This window comes from Pezoporus wallicus, unplaced genomic scaffold (assembly GCF_028554395.1).
Source record: "Pezoporus wallicus isolate ANWC-B61680 ecotype Strahan unplaced genomic scaffold, APGP_CSIRO_Pwel_v1 scaffold_6446, whole genome shotgun sequence".
NCBI classification, from domain to species: Eukaryota; Metazoa; Chordata; class Aves; order Psittaciformes; family Psittacidae; genus Pezoporus; species Pezoporus wallicus.
Window position 1 is genome coordinate 8171437 of NW_026636264.1, and position 20600 is coordinate 8192036.

At 37.6% G+C, this 20600-nt stretch overlaps 1 protein-coding gene across 5 annotated transcripts in view; it reads right to left on the reverse strand.

The window, feature by feature from the left end:
• Positions 1 to 20600, reverse strand: part of CNTN5 (contactin 5) — a 643809-nt gene that overhangs the window by 476633 nt on the left and 146576 nt on the right. Inside the window, exon 2 of one of the 5 annotated variants that reach the window (XM_057399799.1) lies at positions 2541 to 2609. The exons of the other annotated variants lie outside the window; for them this stretch is intronic. The gene's annotated coding sequence lies outside the window, so the exon portion shown is untranslated. The remainder of the gene's footprint in view (positions 1 to 2540; positions 2610 to 20600) is intronic. 5 annotated transcript variants of the gene reach the window in all.

Sequence of the window (20600 nt, forward strand, 5' to 3'; positions counted from 1 at the left end):
AGATGAAACATTATTGAAATGCAGTGAGACTATTAGTCAAAGATCTTACTGATGTATGATTGCTTATGAATGTGTTTAGCTGCAGCTCAGCCTAAGAATCCTACAGTTGTTAAAACTTCATGTCAGCATAGCAAAGTCAAGAGTAAATGAAGGTATTTCCTGCAGTCCTTTCTTTCTGTAAACAATATGAATGGTGTAGTTTTGCACTGATCTAAGCAATAATGATAAAAGGTTTTTTTTTTCACTGCATTTCCTTATTAGAGCTCACACTGTAACCACCCATATAGTATAAACATGTAGATATAAAAAGTGAAAAATATAAGGGTAGCATAAACAAAAATAAAGATTGAAATACTTTACCTCTGAACTGTCAGATTTCATTTCTGTCCTTTGCACTCTTTGTTCATGATTGCTATTTCTCTCAGATTGTAAAAAGATACAAGCCTGGAGAATGTGTTTTTTATTTAGAATCAATTTTCTGTTTACATTTAGGTCCTCCTATGTCCTGTTCAAGTCACCAGCTGAATATGATACAGAAATCATGGCGTGTTAGTGAAGCAGAACATACTAACCTTGTTTTATACTCATGTGCATTCTGCACAATAATACACTCTTCTACACTTGTAACAGACAACTTAGACATCAAAACTATAAGAATAGTCCATGAGGAAAAAGGTCTGGGCACGTATCTTTAATCCTACCTTGCCATAAAGAGAAAGGAATAAAACATTTGCAAAACTTGCTTTCAGGGTTACTTTAGATCTGATGTACTGTGAGTTTATGCAGAGGTAAAACCTTTGAGCTTTGCAATTTGCTGTTTAATATAACCTATAAAAACACAGTGCACTCTTTAAGTGTTAACCATTCTGGGACCTCACAGCCTAGATTATAATGAAATGGACATTATTTAATTACCTCCAAGTGACATATTTCTGAAATCTGTGAACTGCATAAACAAATTTTGACTAGGATTAATGCTATTAAAGAAAAAAAAAAAGAAAAAATACTTCTGATATAAAGGTTTTAACATAACTTTTTGAAGCCTTCTGAAGTGAATTTAGTGAAAACCAAAGTTAGAGATCTGACAGTCCTAGAGGTCAAACTGATAAAAAGAATAAAAAAATCCTAATTAGGATGTTGCATTAATCAGATTGAGGCACTGTATTTCCACAAACCCCAGTATTATGATTCTACTAAGTGAAATGACATTGATACACTTGTACGAATCAAAACCACACAACAAATAATGTAAGCGCCCCATATGCAGTGAAAACACTGATGAGGAAAATATCTGAGCAAAACAGAGTATAAAAATCTAAAGTTCTTTCATGAATACATAAATGGGTAGCTGTTATTTATTATGTCCTCAGACATTCTACCACTGTATTACCTGGCAGTTCTAAACCTTTTAACGAATCTCAGTGTTACAGAAGGTTTCATCTGAAAACCAATAAAGACTATCAAATTATAAAGTATGACCTCTTCTATAACAGAGGCACTGTAATTTAACCCAGTTACTCTTGCAATGAATGCAATAGCTTTTATTGTTATGAGGCAAGACTTTCCTTCAAGAGCTGAAGAATCTATCACTCCTGATATCTGATCAATTATTAAAGGGGTATGCTATATTTCTAGCTAGAATTACTCTTGATTTAAATTCCACATATTGGCTCTCATTACCCCTCTCTTAGCAAAATTAAAGAATCTTTTCGCATTCATTATTTTTCTCCCCATGAAAGCATGACTCCAGGAAATGTTGAAAAATGTGCTTGGCTAAATTGCACTAAGACTTTTAATACACTATAAATGTGGTTTAATGATAGTATAATCTTACACAAAATGCTTATGAGTACTGAACAGTTACTTGCAGATACCTGACCAGTTAACTACCCATAATCATTTGGCTCATTTACTTACATAGCAATTATTTTATTTTAAGCAGAAATATCAAAAGACAAAAGATTAAAGCCGCTTATTCTAACCATTCAAATATCCACCTTTACCTGTGTGGAAGATTTTTGGATGTAATTCCCCTATCAAGATAGGCTGAGAAAGTTGGGGCTGTTCAGCCTGGAGAAGAGAAGGCTGCGTGGAGACCTCATAGCAGCCTTCTAGTGTCTGAAGGGAGGGGCTACAGGGATGCTGGGGATGGACTGTTCATTAGGGACTGTAGTGAAAGGATGAGAGGTAATGAGTTAAAACTTAAACAGGGGAAGTTTATATTGGATATAAGAAGGAAATTCTTTCCTGTTAGGGTGGTGAGGCACTGGAATGGGTTGCCCAGGGAGGCTGTGAATGCTCCATCCCTGGCGGTGTTCAAGGCTAGGTTGGATGAAGCCTTGGGTTTAGTGTGAGGTGTCCCTGCCCATGGCAGGGGGGCTGGAACTAGATGATCTTAAGGTCCTTTCTAACCCTAACTATTCTATGATTCTATGTATGTGATCATAGTTCATGAGTGTGTGTGTTTCTGTGTGTGGCTCTGTTTAATTCATGTTCATATGTCCGTTTCCTTTCTCCCCCATCCTATGGTCAGTACTCACCAAACAAAATATATAAGTAGAAATCTCAATGTTACCAAGAAATCACATATTTTGTCAAAATGAAAGTTCCTAAAGTGAAAAGAGGAGAAAGGCTTTGTCAGTGAACCTAATGAGAGAATCTATGGAAGAAATGTGTGGTGGAGATTTTTTCTTGACTGGGCTTCAAATAATCCAATGGGTACAATGATGTTACAAATGTTTCAGCAACAAGAAGAATAGTCAGTCTCAGTTAATGCCTTGGTAGACATGCTTAAGTTTGTACAGGACACAGATAAGTGGGATATAGCCTTCACTGATTCTGCTGCTCCAAGAATTACTTTTTCTTTGGATTCCTTTTCATTCCTGGTCTGAGTTTATATTCTTAGGGATTGATTAGTGTGGAGAGCACACTAGTTATGTCAGCATGAGGTTTACTGGTTGAACTCCTTTACACTTGATCCACTAAATCCTAGACCAAGAATAGATTTTTCAGCATTTTTTTCTTGCTTTCCAAAGCAGTAAAAACTAAAACAGTAAAGAGACTGTACATTGTGGAGTTTCTGGGGACTACAGCTGTTCAGGCTAGGAATCTCCTTTCAGTCTTACTGACCCTGTTGTTCAAGCGAGCAGTTGCACTGTGGAACACAGTACTTAGTCTAGACCTGTGTTGCAAAGATGCAGCTTCCGGACCCTGATTCACCCTGACACAGACATATGCAGCATAAGGGCTGTACCTCACACCTGTTGCACTTACAAGAGTTTAGTTAAACTCACCTTGGAGAAAAAGATGAGAAAATGATGTTTTACAGCAGATTTGATAATTATTGATTCTGGAATTTAGCTGAATAAGGATGCTTTCATTGCAGTTTGTTTAAATGCTTCTTGCTGTTGCTGCTGGCTTTTAACCTGACTCTGCACATGTTGAAATTGATCACCTTATTTAAACTGCTTGAGTTTGAGCCCAGGTAAGGTTCTTCAGAAAAAAAAAAAAAATAAATTACTGCTCATCTCTACAAATGCCTGCAGACTATTAGGATTTATAAAATTCCATTGCCAAGATAATGTGCAGGTTAAACCGTGGTGTACTGAATTATTCATAACCAAACAGCACTCTCTGGAAGGGTATCATGTTTACAAACCACACATTTTAGAATTAGGCCAAATCAGCAACTGCATTTCTGTGTGCTATATATAATGAGGCAAAATTGATGGTAGACTTTGATTAAGAGACCCCAAGCTGACTGTGAATATAAAAGTGATTTGTTCAGCTGATTGAAGGAAGAAAGCCAATGGCTTTAAGCACTTCATCCAGCTAGTCAGAAAAATACTACCAAGATCATGGAAACAAACAGCTGTTTCACTCACTCTCTGGGCCAGGAAAAGGTCTTCAGTAAAACATACTTAAAGCTGTGGCACTCACTTGCTTTTATTTCAGACTTCTGTTATTCTGCTTTATAATCTTGGTAGAAATGATACTTCCAATTTATCAATATTTGTGTTTCTCAAGCAGTCCAAGAGCCATACTCCAAAATTAACTGCCTTTTTTTTTTTTAATTTTTCAATAAAACATTACTATTTGAATGGAAACATACTGTTCACTTAAGTAAATACAGGAGTGCAATTTCCCACCCAAAAGACACCATAAAAATGGATTCTAAAGTTTGCCTATTATGCTGAACAATATTCTGTCATAATTTATTTGTCCATCTCCTGCCTTTCACTTTTACACTGCAAAGTTATGTATAGAACATGATTACATACGTTACATATAAAAAGCTATTGTATCATAGAATCATAGAATAGTTAGGGTTGGAAAGGACCTTAAGATCATCAAGTTTCAACCCCCCTGCCATGGGCAGGGACACCTCACAGTAAATAGTGTCACCCAAGGCTCTGTCCAACCTGGCCTTGAACACCACCAGGGATGGAGCATACATAACTTCCTTGGGCAACCCATTCCAGTGCCTCACCACCATAACAGTAAAGAATTTTTTCCTTATACGCAATCTAAACTTTCCCTGTTTAAGTTTTAAGCCATTGCCCCTTGTCCTATCACTACAGTCACTAGTGAAGAGTCCCTCTTTGGCATGCCCATAGCTCCCCTTCAGATACTGGAAGGCTGCTATGAGGTCTCCATTCAGCCTTCTCTTCTCCAGGCTGAACAGACCCAACTTCCTCAGCCTATCTTCATACAGGAGGTGCTCCAGTCCCCTGATCATCCTCATGGCCCTTCTCTGGACTTGTTCCAACAGTTCCATGTCCTTTTTATGTTGAGGACACCAGAACTGCACACAATACTCCAGGTGAGGTCTCACAAGAGCAGAGTAGAGGCAGGATCACCTCCTTCCACCTTCTGGTTATGCTTCTTTTGATGCAGCCCAGGATACGGTTGGCTTTCTGGGCTGTGAGCACACTGAAGTCAGCTCATGTTCATTTTCTAATCAACCAACACCCCCAAGTCCTTCTCTGCAGGGCTTCTCTGAATCTTTTCTCTGCCCAACCTGTAGCTGTGCCTGGGATTGCTCTGACCCATGTGTAGGACCTTGCACTTGTCATGGTTAAACTTCATGAGGTTGGCATCAGCCCACCTCACAAGCATGTCAAGGTCCCTCTGGATGGCATTCCTTCCCTCCAGTGTAACAACCAAATACATAAACAATATATATACAAGAAACAAAATGTATGAGTAAAGACTGGGGTTTTCTTGGTTTGGGGATATTTTTGTTTTTTTTTTTGCTAGAGTTGTAGTAATGAATCCCTTCGGAGCATTACCTTTACCTGCTTTTGAAATGGATTTCCACCAGTAAATATCTACCATGTTCTTAGGGATAAATTTGCGCAACAGCATAAAGAAAATAACTAACATAAAAAAACCTTTCAAACATTTTCAAAGTACTGTATGTTTCAAAGACTTTCAAAGCACCGTATGTTTCACATTCTCCTTTGTATTTGGAATTTGGGATAAAAGAGGTTTTTCTTTTTTTTCAGCCAGTATTATATCAGCTATGTGTTGCCTATGTTTTATGAAAGTACCCACTGCCATGAAAGTATCTGATATTGTACTGTAAAAAAATATACATATCTAGCCACTGGAAGATTGGCATAAACATTAATGAAATTTATGAGTGCCAAAAATTTTTATAAAAATTCCAAAGTTGAAAAGGAATGATTTCATTAGCAGAATGCAATTAGCTTCTCCCCACCCCCACCCCCCATCATAAAAGTCTTGCTGCAATGGAAATCCATTTCAGAAACACTTTCAAAGGGGCTATCCTCTACGTTTTCCTTTTCTCTTACAGGTTACCTTTTCTATGCTGCTTTACACTTTTATAAATGAGAAAGTAATGTTTGGTCATTTGTTTCCTTGTTTTTCCAAATCACAGACTCTCTACTACATTACATATTTTTTCATCATCATTTTGCCTGTTTCCACCTCTATTAAAGTGCATCTTTGCACTCCATTTCATTAAATATGTATATATAGTACATATGACTGAAAAAAGGAGCAAGTAATCACACATTTTCTTTTTCTGATACGGGTTTATTTCCACTATGGTTTTTACTTTTCAGTTGTTTACGTTCGTCTCAAGTCCTTCCATGCAACTTATGCTTTCCCTAAGCTTCCAGTCAAGATGTTATCCATTATTTATTAAGTCATCCTTTCTACGCTAAAGTTTTTTTTTTTAGTTACCCCACATCTCCATTCATCTACTATCAGTGAGAGTATTACTGATAGTATATTATACAATGCAAAAACACTGGTGGGGGGAACACCCCTGGAAGAATGAAAATTCATAAGAAGAAGTTTTATGACTAAGGAATAACACTTTTCAAGGTTAAACTTCAAACTCTCAGTAGAACAACAGCAGCAATTAACTGTTCCACAGTGCTTCATGCATAGCCCTGAAAGGACTTCTTATAAGTTTGTTTCAATTTTTCTTAGGAAAATTTACACATCATAAAAGCAGCTGCAGAAGTAATAAAATTTTGGACCACGACATCTTCTCGTGGCTTTTGATCATAAGGTTACTACATAATTCAAAGTAATTTTTTTTTTAAACATGGATTTCATATACACAAAATGTTAATCTATACTTCACTTTAACTTGCGAATGCCATTTGACATTAGTTTGTTGTTATTTTTATTACTTGATTTACTATACTACTTCTGCATATTTTCTCATCATGAGCAATGAATAATGTCAATTTCAATGTTTCAATATACATAGTATGTCACAATAATTTTCCAGATAGGCATACATAGCTTTTATGTGAACTTTCAGCTACCAAGACCAACAAGACAGATTTTGTTCAACTCTCTGGAAATACAGGAAAACCACCTACTTAGTATAAAAATTACATTGAAACAAGCAGCCTACCTGTGTTTTCAGAATATTTAAATTAAATTCAGTTCAATTAAACTGAATTCCAGTGGGGCAGAACACAATTATGAAGTATGTCAAGTTCTTTCCTCTTTATTTCTATTCATTTGTTTGCTTCTTTAGGTCTTTAAAATTCTTAGGTAGCAGCTTGGTTTAGGTAACAAGAACGTAAAACCAGATATCCTGACTTGAAAGACATCCTTGTCTCTAAACTGGAGAGACATAAATGTGATGGATGGACCACCTGGTGGATAAAGAATTGGTTGGATGACCGCATGCAGAGAGCTGCAGTCAACACCTCAATGTCCAACTGGAGACCAGTAACAAGTGGTGTCCCTCAGGGATCGGTATTGGGACTGATCCTGTTCAACATCTATGTCAGTGACATGGACAGAGGGATTGAGTGCACCCTCAGCAAGTTTGCTGATGACACCAAGCTGTGTGGTTCGGTTGATACACTGGAGGGAAGGAATGCCATCCAGAGGGACCTTGACATGCTTGTGAGTTGGGCTGATGCCAGCCTCATGAAGTTTAACCAAGCCAAGTACAAGGTCCTACACCTGGGTCGGAGCAATCCCAGGCACAGCTACAGGTTGGGCAGAGAAGAGATTCAGAGCAGCCCTGCAGAGAAGGACTTGGGGGTGTTGGTCGATGACAAAATGAACATGAGCCAGCTTCAGTGTGCGCTTGCAGCCCAGAAAGCCAACCGTATCCTGGACTGCTTCAAAAGAAGCATGACCAGAAGGTGGAAGGAGGTTATCCTGCCCCTCTACTCTGCTCTCGTGAGACCTCACCTGGAGTATTGTGCGCAGTTCTGGTATCTTCAACATAAGAAGGATGTGAAGCTGTTGGAGCAAGTCCAGAGAAGGGCCACGAGGGTGATCAGGGGACTGGAGCACCTCCTGTATGGAGCCAGGCTGAGAAAGTTGGGGCTGTTCAGCCTGGAGAAGGCTGCACAGAGACCTCATAGCAGCCTTCCAGTATCTGAAAGGGGCCTGGTAGGATGCTGGGAGCTATTTTTCATTAGTGACTGTAGTGATAGGACAAGGGGTAATGGGCTCAAACAGCAATAGTGGAAGTTGAGGTTAGACATAAGAAAGAAGTTCCTTACTGAGAGGGTGGTGATGCACTGAAACAGGTTGCCCAAGGAAGTGGCAAATGCTCCTTCTCTGGAAGTGTTCAAGGCCAGTTTGGACAGAGCCATGGGCAACATTGTCTAGGGTGAAGCATCGCTGACCATGGCAGGAGGGGTGGAATTAGGTGATCTTAAGGTCCTTTCCAATTCAAACCATTCTACTATTCTATGATTCTATCACATCTTTAACTTAAGATCCCTTATAAAATTAATTTTCCTGTGAACATAAAATTGTTTCATTAAAGGATTAGCTTTGATATTAAATGAGATTTTAACTTGCTGTGTGTGTGCTTCATAGTGTCACAATGCTGTATTTCCATGTGTGATAAACACATAAATGTATTGGCTTTCGCAAATCATAGGTGTGGTTATGTGGATATAAGTGTACGAGTTTACAATAGCAGAAACAAAACACGCTAAAGACACAAGACTAGACAACAAGTTAAAAAGGTTCAGATCTCTTGATCTAAATGGAGTCACATAGCAAAAGAATTTGTAAAGGTTAAAGAAGGTGGGGGGTGAAGCTTGGTATAAGGAAAGCTAGTGCCTGGAAAACATAAAGTACTTTTTAGCTTAACTTAGGCTGTAGAAAGAGAACAATGTTTATGTTGTAAGTCTGTGGAATGTAGTGGCCCCACTAAACATGAGTTAATTGTTTCACACTAGTCTTCTAAAGTAGTTCTAAAGAGCCATGTTTGTGTTGTAAGTCTGTGGTGAGATAACAGGATTTAGTGGCCCCACTAAACATGAATGAGTTACTTCACACCACCCTTCTACTTATCAGTTAGTTTAGAGACAGAGCCTCCCAAGCATCTGCTAGCCTGGGACACTCCTTGTCTGCCCATCCTGCAATAAATTTTGCAGGAAGGTCACACTGTTTTAAATCTTTGCTAGTTATCAGAATAATTACAGATCTAGCTGGTTGTGTGATTACTGGGGGGTCCAACTGTGCCAAAGGTGAAAAGTACACTGTGAGGAAGACTGCTTACTTCATCTTGAAGACCCCTACTCAAAAGAGGAAGGCTGTTTACTTCATCCTCAAGACCCTTGCCCACAATCACCACAGAGCAGTGTGCAGATGCCAAGAGGAGGAGACTTATGAAAATAAATTCTTGAAGCTAGTTATAATATCCCCCGCCTATATGAGGGAATTATGAATATGTATGTAACTAATGTAATAATGACAGTATATAAACCTGTAACAAATGCTAATCACTTGCACATCTGGCTACGGTCATACGCCCAGCGCTGTTGCTTTTGCTTTATTGACTTTGTCCCTCAATAAAACCTTGTTATCTTGTTTAGAGGAGTGAGTTTGTATTTCACACATGAAAGACAATAGTTCCTACTTCAGAAGAGTGAATAGATTTGAAGTCAAGATATTGAGACTAATTAGGTGAATGTGGATTGTCATTACTTATGGTGTTTGCTGTCTCTCCAGGCAGCAATTAATTAATTTATTTATTCAGTTTGTGGAAAAAAAAAACAACAAAAAACCACCAAAGGAACCCAAACCCCAAACCCAAAACCCCAACAAAACTCCCTAAAGAAACAAACCCAAACAAACAAGGATTATTTTTATGCAGAATAAAAATGCATGACAAAAGCTCATCATTCTTTATGAAACTGAAATTTTGCTTTCTAACCAGGAATAGAATGACATATTGTTATTGATAATGACTGCTGAGAGATTCAGATGTGCTTCAAAATTAGACCAAAGACCATGCATCATAAATAAGATTATTTTTTTTTAGCATTTTTGGCAAGTTCAAGTGAATGAATAAATACAAAAAGTTCCTGCCATAAACTGTCATCAATTTGCAGAACACTGATGAGTTTAATGAAGTTTTTCTCGTTTAAAGCCATCTTACTATCTGGCCAAGGGTTTTGCGCATGTTACAAGTACACTGAAATGTTTTGTTCAATATCTTTAATTTAGCACAGCTCCTTAAGGTTGCAGTCATCACAAAGAGGAATATGTTCAACTTCATCTGGAATTGCAATTAGGAGGTATTATTAAATGCTAGTGATTCACAAAATTGTATGTTCAAGGACGTAATTTTAACATGAAAATGTTACAATGAAAGAAATGCTCAATTCCGTTATGACAGGTATGACCACAGCACTTTGAGACACTGATATCTATTTCTGTAAATCCAGAATTAAAGGTTCAGAAATATACTCCATTTATTAGCTAACAAGTAGATATGTCAATCCTAAATCTTCTATGATTATTACATGCTCTATCCTTTACATCCTGCTGAAATCTTTTCCTTTATAATATGTGCAAAGCTACTCTATTAGACTGAGGTGAAACTTTTATCTGCTGAACGGAAAGGAGATATTAGAAAAAGCCAACGATTCAATTATTTAAAGGAAACTAGTTCTTTTTATATGCCTGTTATGTGTATGGGAAAGGTCTGTAGAAGGTAAAGTCATCATAAGGACAGTTTTGGGAAAGGGAAGTATTTCCTCTCAGCATGCCTGTCATGGTTTAAGCCCAGTCAGCCACGCAGCTCACCCGCTCACTCCCCCTCCTTCCACCCCCTTCCCCACCCCATCCCCACTTCTGGAAGGATGGGGAGGAAAATAGACAGAATGTAACTCCCACGGGTTGAGATAAGAGCAGTCCAGTAACTAAGGTATAACACAAATCACTACTGATGCCACCAATAATAATAATGATAAGGGAAATAACAAGGGAAGAGAATACAGCTGCTCACCACCCGCCGAACGATACCCAGCCCCACCGAGCAGTGGTCTAGCCCTTCCACATAACTGTCCCCAGTTCTACATCCTGGGCATGATGTGCTGTGGTATGGAATACCTCTTTGGCTAGTTTGGGTCAGGCATCCTGTCTCTGTTTCCTCAGGGCTTCCCCTCCTCCCTGGCAGAGCATGAGACTCACAAAGCCCTTGGTCAGACTAAAAATGACTTAGCAACAACTAAAAACATTGGTGATATCAGTGCTCTTCCCAGGCCGAAAGTTAAAACCACAGCAATGCACCGACTACTAAGGAGAAAAATGACTGCTACTGCTGAACCCAGGACAATGCCCAAGGTCATTTCAGCTGAACATAGTCAAAACTGAACTGTTGAGATGTTGTCCAGAACCTTCTCTATTTTCAGGTACTGTTGTCCTTGCCATTAAAATATAGATAGTGCAAAAGCACAAGTCTGGGGAAAACCTTGAAGTTTATCTGGGTGTTTTTCTGACCGTAATTTTTATTTTATTTCCTTTTATCTCACTTTGAATATCAAGCATTTACCCACTGCAGTCTTCTAAATATGCCCTTTAGTCTAGTGTTCCCTGAAAGCAATGCACTTGTTTATTGACCTAAGTCCTTACTTCAACCATGTCTGTCCTTACAAAAGACATAATTTTTCTAACTTTGTTTCCTTTTGTAGTAGCGCAGAATAATAACACCAACTTTGCTTTTTCTTTTATTAACATATAATAATAACAGACAGTAATAGCACAGATACTAACAGCACAGTAATAACAGATATGCAGACTAATACACTGCAGGCTGAAGACTATTAAAGACTTTAACTAAAATGAGCTGGATTATGGCAGTATTGGTTTTCAAATAGAAGTATTTGTGAAGGATTCAATGACATCAGGCTGAATAGTGGACAGCCCCATGTAATTAGTTTGATACTTTCAATTATTTGTTATAGTTTCTCTTCTGGTTTGGTTACTTGACAGCTTTGTAAAGGCTGAAATCAAGAAAGTCATCATTAAGTGGATTCTATACTACACGTTCAAATTACGTCCTCAAAAAGGTACTTCAGCATTTCATCCTGGCACAGTTCAGAAATCTTCATGACTTTGTATTAAACTTCTCCATAAAAAGTTCTATTTCATCTAAGATTTCAATTATAAAAGTACAATGTAGACTGATCATGCTTATAATAAGAGATTTGAAATTACACTTGTTTTTTTTATATCTCTTAAGAGAATATTTATGAGGGAAGAATGGTACATAAACAATCTAACTTGGAAATCTGGCCATACTGTGATCCACCCAGAGGATGTACCTTCCCTGGACTTCCCTGAATCACCCTGTGGAAAGCCTCATTTTTGTCTTCTGACTCTAGAAGAATCCTGGCTATTCTATATTCCCCAAATAGATGTTTAATGTCAAATTTTAACACGGAAATGAATAGAAGAGCAACACAAACACTACTAATACATGAAAAAAAAACAAACAACTGTGCTCCATTGACTAGAATGCCAAAGAAATACCTTCAAAAAAAGACTAATGGTGAAGGTATGCCATAGACTCTAACAGGCACTTGAAATATACCTATGGTAAAGAAACAGTTAAAAGCAAAAAATGTAATAAAGATATCAGGATGTGATACTTTTTAGTTTCGCAATTCAAGAAAATAATAATTCAAGGGGCAATGCCTGGAAAATTACTGTGGAATATACAGTAATTCTTAAAGTGTGTCTAAAATCAAGAAGGAATTTGGTGGAGCTTTTTAATCTTCTTATTTTTCTAGAATGACTGAACATTCATTTGCTTTTATCAAGAAAAAGAACTAGAAGCTAGTTAAGTACCAATGAAACATTAACAATGGTGAATAATACAAATATGAACAGAAGGAAAGAACAGAAAAGCAATTATGAGAGAGTACTTCTTGGAGGAGTTCAAGAGACTCTTGCTCTCTTACTTCTGAGGAAAAGACTGATGAAAGAGAGCATACACTGATTCTTTGAGTGAAGGGAAACCTCCTTCCTTAAGAGATGCTACAGATCATTGTTCACTGTTTCCAAGTGTCTATTTAAATAAAAGGTATTTGAAAATTTATATCAACTAGTAATTGCCTGTTTTCAGCTCCCCTTGCTATGTCAATGAATGCTCTGCTCAAACACTGATCAATTTCTTCCTTCTTGACCTCCTCCTAGATCCTGCTCATAAGGAGAGCTTGTGGACCATCATCATTTACAGTTTATTACAAAATCCACTTACACCTCTCAAGTTGAAAGCTTCTCCGTATTAATTCTTTGCCAAGGAAAATCTTTGATTAATTCTGACCACCAGAAGCACTTCCTTAATGAGATAGCTATCAGAGCTGAATACACTGATGGCTCGTAATAGCCTGTGCCTCATACTGAGATTGACTCCTTGCTACCTGCAAATATAACATTGTTGAAACTGAACAGTCAAGAATTTTCTAAGCCTATAGAAGCTTTTCAGAACCTTTTGTTCCTATGGAGCTCAGGGAGTAAAAATGCAGGGGGAAGAATAAGGAGTTGAAGAAATAACTCTGTAGACTCAAGATGTGCCTTTAGATTACTTTTGCCAGTGCATTCAGCAGTAAGGCACAACATATTCAGTCTTCACAGTGTAGTTTTTCTATAGTCTATCTACTGCAGACCCTAAGGGGGTGTTAGTAGTTATCATGGAGATGATCACGTCTCTCTTTTTCCACTGCGAAGGAAGATATTCATATATTATTCACATAAACATATGTAAAAAAATAATTCATACACCTCTTTACAGTAATATTCTGTTGTTTTCACAGATTTCAAATCAGTCCCATTTGTAAATAGCAACTTGTTCCTACACTTCATCTGAGAACAGAACAAAATGTTACCTCAAGCATCCCTAGAACCCTTCAGTGCACTGCCATTTTTTCTTCCTTCCCATTTAATTGAAAAGCTTATGTATGGTTTAAAATATTTGGTGGTGCACACAACAGGCTGTAAAACAAAAGCAAGTAACTTCAAACTCCTGAATCCAGCCACTGGAGCCCAGCAATGTCCAGCTAACTTCACCTTGGCATAATCATAGACAGAAAGAGAAATTTTAATTATTTTTAAGCAAAGCTCATTTTCTTATCTCTCTAGCCTGAAATACAGTGACCTCTATCTAGCTACCTATCTGGATGACCTATATGTATTTTGTTATTCTATTATAGAGATCAGATATTCTTAGCACATACCTTATGATTTAATTAACAAATTATTGAGCACTGTAAAGCTGACCTTCACCACCTCATATGCAAAGAATTCTCTTTTTATAATTGCCCTTTTTAAACACAGAACATTATAAGTCTATGATGTTATGAATCAGCAAAAGATACAAAAAACCTGTCAACTTGGGAAGGCCTGGGGAAAACAGAAAAAATCAAGGCACTTCAGTACAAATCCTTCTGAAATTCCCGGGGCTTGGTCTCCAGACAGGCCATACCGTGAACTCTGCTCAGTTATCAGTGCTGATGAATCGAAGTGTATGAACGTGTGATGCAAGATAAAAATTTGTGCCACTGATCACAGAAATTGATTTGTTGTAGATATGTTAGCTTGCAATTTTTTGCAATTTTGAACTCAGATTATTTATTGTTGTTTCAACATCAGTAGACACATAAGAGAACGAAGACAGACTGAAGACAGACTAACAGGAGAGCTTGCCAGATCTCTGTGGCAGAACTGCTGAGATAATCAGGTACAGACCTAGAGGAGACAAACGTGAAAACTATGGAAGTGAAACAGTGATGGACTTTGGGTGATTTCAATTCCTTGAATTGAATATGAGTCAAAGAAAAAGCTTCCATGTCAAGTTGGAGAGCATCATGTTTCTGAAGATTTATTGAAAAAGCCAAATTTTTTAGGCAATTGAAATGTAGATGTTAGACGTATTTTAAACTCACATCGTTAGAAGATCTCAGGTTATAGGAAAGAAATGGCTGATATACAGAACCAGTTTACATAGAGAAAATAAACCTGTGGCCTTTACATTTATACCTGAACCAGACCCTGTGCAAAGTATTGATTATTCCAGAGTTAATAATTTATGTAATATTGATATAGTAACTCAAAACTCTTTGGTCTCTGAAACTTTGAGGAGGGATGGGAGTGAAAGTATACAGGGAAAGACAGGTCCAGTGGTCCTGCCTGCAAACAAAAAGGGGAAAATAATTGTACCAAAAAGTATTTATATACAAAGGTAAGAATTGAAAGCTCATGCGCATCTCACTGTTATTGCTTACTTTGAAGATCCTAAGAAAAGTCTAAGAAAATATAAATCACAATAGGTGACTATTATCTATGCTGCACACATGTAGGTTTGTTTATAACTCTGGGAATTAAGGTATGTAAGTATTCATTTCTGGTTTAGAATACCTGCTTTGCTGTAAAACTGACACCTGCATGGTATTTATAAAAAGAAACACAATAGAATGCATCTTGACTTTCTCTCACATAGTAGAGGTAGGCAAAGCATTAAAAATCAAGCAGAACATTATTAGAGACAGTAAGGCAGATGTGTGGGTTTTCAAAATATTTTTGTCTACTAGACTACTATTGTGATATTTTCCATTTCTACAAGCAACAGCAACAGAGAGAATAAAACACTAGAAAAGATGATAAATCAGTAGTTTTACCATTCAAGAAAAACAGTCTCATTCAAGAAAGAAAACTCCTACTGTTATAAAAAAGCTGAAAAGTCCATCCTATTTTTGTTTCTATTTTCAAACACTATTTCATTGCATATTTTTTTATGTAGAAGTTAGGTATCACATGCAGACTGAATGTCCTTGTTATCACTCAAAATATGTTGAGAAATTCCAAATTAAACCAACCCATTTCACCAGTTAAATTAACAAAAAGAGTAAATAGACCAAGCTGCAAATAAGTCTGTGGTTAAGTTTACTTAAGGAAAGTACCCCTGAAGGCATATTTGGATAGATCTGAGTTTTAAGGATGCTCATATGTTCTTTCAGGTCCCAGTGGATACTTTAGTAAAGCAGAAAAAATTCACATTGTGGGTGAGATACTGGCCAGCTACTGGAAGTTCATGACTCTGTATATTGTCCCATAATTGAAAGTTTATGGCTTTGCTTTAGAGCAAAAAGAGAGCTTGGGTAAGTATCTCCATTTTTCTGCAATCCTGTTTACTAAAAAGATTTAAAGTAAATCCAAATAACTTATTTCTCTTCTTTGTCTGGTCTCCTTAAACAGTATTTGAGCAAGTAATCTTTACTGCTACAGATGCACGTGACTGCTGCAACCAATAGGATGCTGCTTTTGTGTGGGGTTTGCCATATAATTTACAACAGTAGGGAAAAGCAAACCTGAAAACTGACTGCAAACTCATTAAAACCTCATAAATAGATCAATAGGGGAGAGAAGAATAAAAAGAAAGGCAGTTTCAAATACTTTTTGATTTTAGACAGGGTTAGATCATGTTTTGAATGAAAGAGATAAGGTAGCTTTTACATCATAATTAAACACTGTCTTCCACAATTATTTCAATTTGATATATTCTTAATTTGCTGTATCTCATGGTGCATATTTCCTACTGAACCTGGCAGCATTGTTGGAAAAGGAGAAGTTATATAGGTCAGAAAAATGGGAGGATATAATGCTGTTACATATCTGTCATTCAGTTCTACAATGAGCCTCATGAGACAGTACTTCTGACAGCAAATCCTGTCAAAATAAGACTCCTGAATAAATAATATGAAGTCTGTTCTGTGAGATTTTGCCCAGGAAAAAAAAAAATATTCCCTATAAATTTAATTTATGTCCACTGCATTGGCAAAAGTTAAAAAGAATACTTGTAAAACTTCATCTCAGAAATCTCTCATTAAGAAAATTTCAGGCAATTAGATAAATCAGTATCCTGTCAAATAAATAAATAAACAAACAAATAAATAAATAAACACATTCTCTGTTAAGGTCAATTGATTAGTGGTTGGCAATTAAAAAAATGCACTGTTTCAAAGTTATTTTCTATTACAATCATCATAAATAAAATCTTAAGTTACTAGGTATGTTCTGACTTATACTTCCTACCATAAAATATGTATTTTATGACTCCCCTAAACAGCTACAAAACTCACATCAGTTCACAGAAATTAGGCTAATATACATTGCCCTTTGAATATACATCACCCTCTGAAATTCACAGTGCCCATGATAATAAAGGTTAAAAAAACAGGACCTGGTGCTGCAGAGGGTTGTCCCACTGCCTCAAGACCTGAACCCTCCCAGGCAAATGTTTGTCTAACCTGTAGCTGAAGTCTGTTATTTTGCCTAGCTTCAGTCCTTATCTGTAGCCAAGTTTCGTAAGAGAATACATCTGCACAGTTTCAAGAAGAACGTTGTCAGAAATTGAAGCCTACATAAGAAATAAACCAAATCACCATTGTGAGAGGTTCTATTCTAGATGCACAGGTCAATTTTTACTGTAATTTCCATTTTGCCAGTGTAAGACTCAGTGTTATATTTGTCTTAATGGTTTGCATAAGAAATGGCTTTAGTTTACAAGAACTGGGTTCAAATATACTTTGGGACTTTTATTTTGTATTTCAGATCACTAATTTAGCCTCGTCTAGCTTCGATTTCAAACTGCGCACATCACTACAATCATCTAAATCTGGTCCCCAAAGCCAAAAGTGCTTGCCGTCTCCTCAGTCATCATCATTAAGCTGTAGCTATGAAACTACCAGAGCTTTGTTTTAATGAGCTACATTTCTTGTTCTAACAAACCTCAGCATCAGTTCTTATCTCAGTGTCATGGAAGAAACAATGCTGCTGAAGGTTTTTGTTTTCTCTTTTACATTCTACTCTATTCCCTATTACCAGTTCGTAAGGGCAAATTACATTGTTTGTTTTTTAATTTTACTGCATCACAACATAAGGCCTAGTGACACCTACTCTGCAATCAGAAGCCAGGGCTGCATGTTCAGTTAAAAGTAACTGGGGTAACTCTAGTTACTCGCATAGTTTAATATCAGATACAAAACCCCAGTGATAGCCACTAGATCAGAAAACACAGCAGAGTCCAGCCAGAGCAACACTGACCTTTTTTTTGCCTTTGAAATAATGCAGCTAAGAAACAAGTATTTTATGTTTAAAAAGGATTATTTTAATATAGCAGTTTCCCTGAAAGTATCTCATTAGACACACACATTTATAATTACATTATCAAAATATCTTCACTAGAGAAATAATATAGACCACCACAGTGAATTAACACACTTGAATAAGAAACGTGCTGCTGTCTGCTGCACAGAAAAACAGTTGAATTTGGCTGTATCTGTCAGATCAAATCATAGCTACTAAAAGCATTCACTTTCCTGATATGAACAGAGCAGACAAAGAAACTTGCTTGGAGAAGACATTACCCCAAGGATAAATGGAGTTAGAGATTAAGACACTGAGGAGCAGGATACCACTGAGCAGATGCTAGGTGATGGCAGGAATTAGGGATGATCATGGCAGAAATGCTGTAATCACTTTGAGACCTAATCACTGTGAGACAAGGTGCCAGAAACATGGGAGAATGTAAACAGGGGTAATCAGGAGTGAGAAAGAGAAATGGCTGGCTGTTGTTGGCTATATTGAAACAGTTGTTTATGAATAACTGTCAGATTTAGAGCAGCAAGAAATGACTGAAAGACAGCAAGAATTTTCAGAAATACTCAATTTTTACAGGACAAAGATCTGGATTCTTGGAACCCTTCTGACAGAGGGGTATAGAAAATGATCCTTGACTGAATTATGAAGGTCTGTAGTAGGACACACACCAATGACAGCATCATTTCTCAGGCCATATCTTCCAAATCTCATCTCTAATATAAAGACAAGTCTGCTTATACTGGAATTTGTTTTGACAGTTCAACTATTCCTGCTTCAATTTGCACTTTCAATTTTAAGTCAAAAATCCCATTTGATTTATCTGTTATGAACAGCCACACATAAATCACTCAGTAAAACACTGAAGATGCATCTTTAGATGAAGGTTTGCATCACTGAATTTTGCGGAGGAACTCAAGACCAGAACTGGACTGTGGGTGTTCTATGGACCTATTGACCTATGGGATCTATGCATCTGTGGGAGTGAAGACACATCCACCAGGAGAGTTCCTCAGTTGATTCCCACTACAGAATTCCATGAAGATGCACCTTTTTTCCATTCATTTACAGTGTAGCACTGGGCTTGTTTGTGGATCTAGAGAGAAGAAGGGGTTTGACTGCATTGTGGTGCCACTAGGTAGGTGAAGCCCACTGTGAGACAACCACTACTTGCAGTGTTCCTGCACTAGATCCTTTCAGCCTTCAGTCAGCAAGTCAGCAATCAGAAGTTATCTACAGCTATTAGAGATTGTCTACATAGCCTGAAACATATCCATCATCCACACATGTTCCTTTCTGCACCTGTGATGGTAGAATTCAGGTATAGCTTCGGGTGCTATATGTAGGCACTTGCACATACAATAGATGTCTGGGTCCTCTAGAAACAGGTGCCAGGGCTGGTCAGCCAAGTGCTTAAGTGTGATCCAAGCACTGACTTTGTAGCCTTATGAATGTTTCTGCTGTTTACATTGGGCATTTGGGCTCATCTGAGACTCTCTAGTGAATCCCAATAGGCCTTCAGACGCCTCTCCCAGCAGGCATTTGGGTGCAACTCCCTGTGTCCTATCTGCCAGCCCCATAGAAGTCTGCAGTGGATAGATATCTGGGCATCATGTGTCCAACAACAGCAGACACATCTTTATGGCCAATCATGCTTTAGATTTGCATTGTTGGAGGTCACAGTTTAGGTGTGATGTCGATCATTAACAAATCCCAGTCCTGGATCTAGGCACATTAGAAGCCAAGTAAGCCTCAAGTCCAATTGATGTCAAGAGGAAAGGAAAACAAAGAATAAAAAGCTGGGATAAATTAAATCTTCAAGTAGTCCTTCTTTTGAGGAACGGAATTTGTAGAATTGAATACATACTACATAGACCAAACTGAGTAGATGATAGAGAACTTTAAGGTATTCTTCAGGAGGTGTCAGCAGGTCTAACTTTAAAAGGGCAGGTCAGACTGTACCGCTAAGCTTTTATTTCCTCCATAAGAAGGTTAATACAGTTTTAAAACATAGGAAAAGAAAGAACATGCTGTAACCTTTTATCCTTGCCTTTAATCTGACACTAACAAAACCCAAGGAAATGCAGCCTGCCACCTCCTCTCACATCACCACATGCTGCTGTGTGCCTGGAGTTCCCAGAAAGTTATCAGTTGCAGACACATGCAGATGGGTGGACAGATGCTCCCAGGAGACAGACGTACACACCAGTACCCACACACTGCACAGGAAATAAGAAATTAAGCCTCAGGAGAGCACTGACATTGAAAAGAAAGAAAAAAAGGTTGCTCTCTTATGATTTAAATATCAATTGATATTGTCAGTGTTGTTAATTGTCCAGTTATTTGGACTGAAGTCTTCATTGTGCCCAAAAAATTCTGCTTAGGGCAACAGCAGAGTTCTGCTACTCCAGTGATAATATTGCCATAAAGATCCCACCTGTATCTCCTCATGAAAATTATCCCATCTATTTGGTGAGATAGGAGATAAGGACATTTCTCTTGTGGAGACATCACTGCTGGGCTGGGGATGGGGAGAAACGACTTGGTATGGAGGAGAAAGAAGCTGCTTTTCATTGGCAAAATGATTGTTTCTGTAGGCCATTTGGTATGTATCAGGACTAGAAGTTCTGGCAGGATAAAGCTGTCAGATGCTAAAGAGAAAAAAGACAGAAGGCTCTTGAAGTGATTAA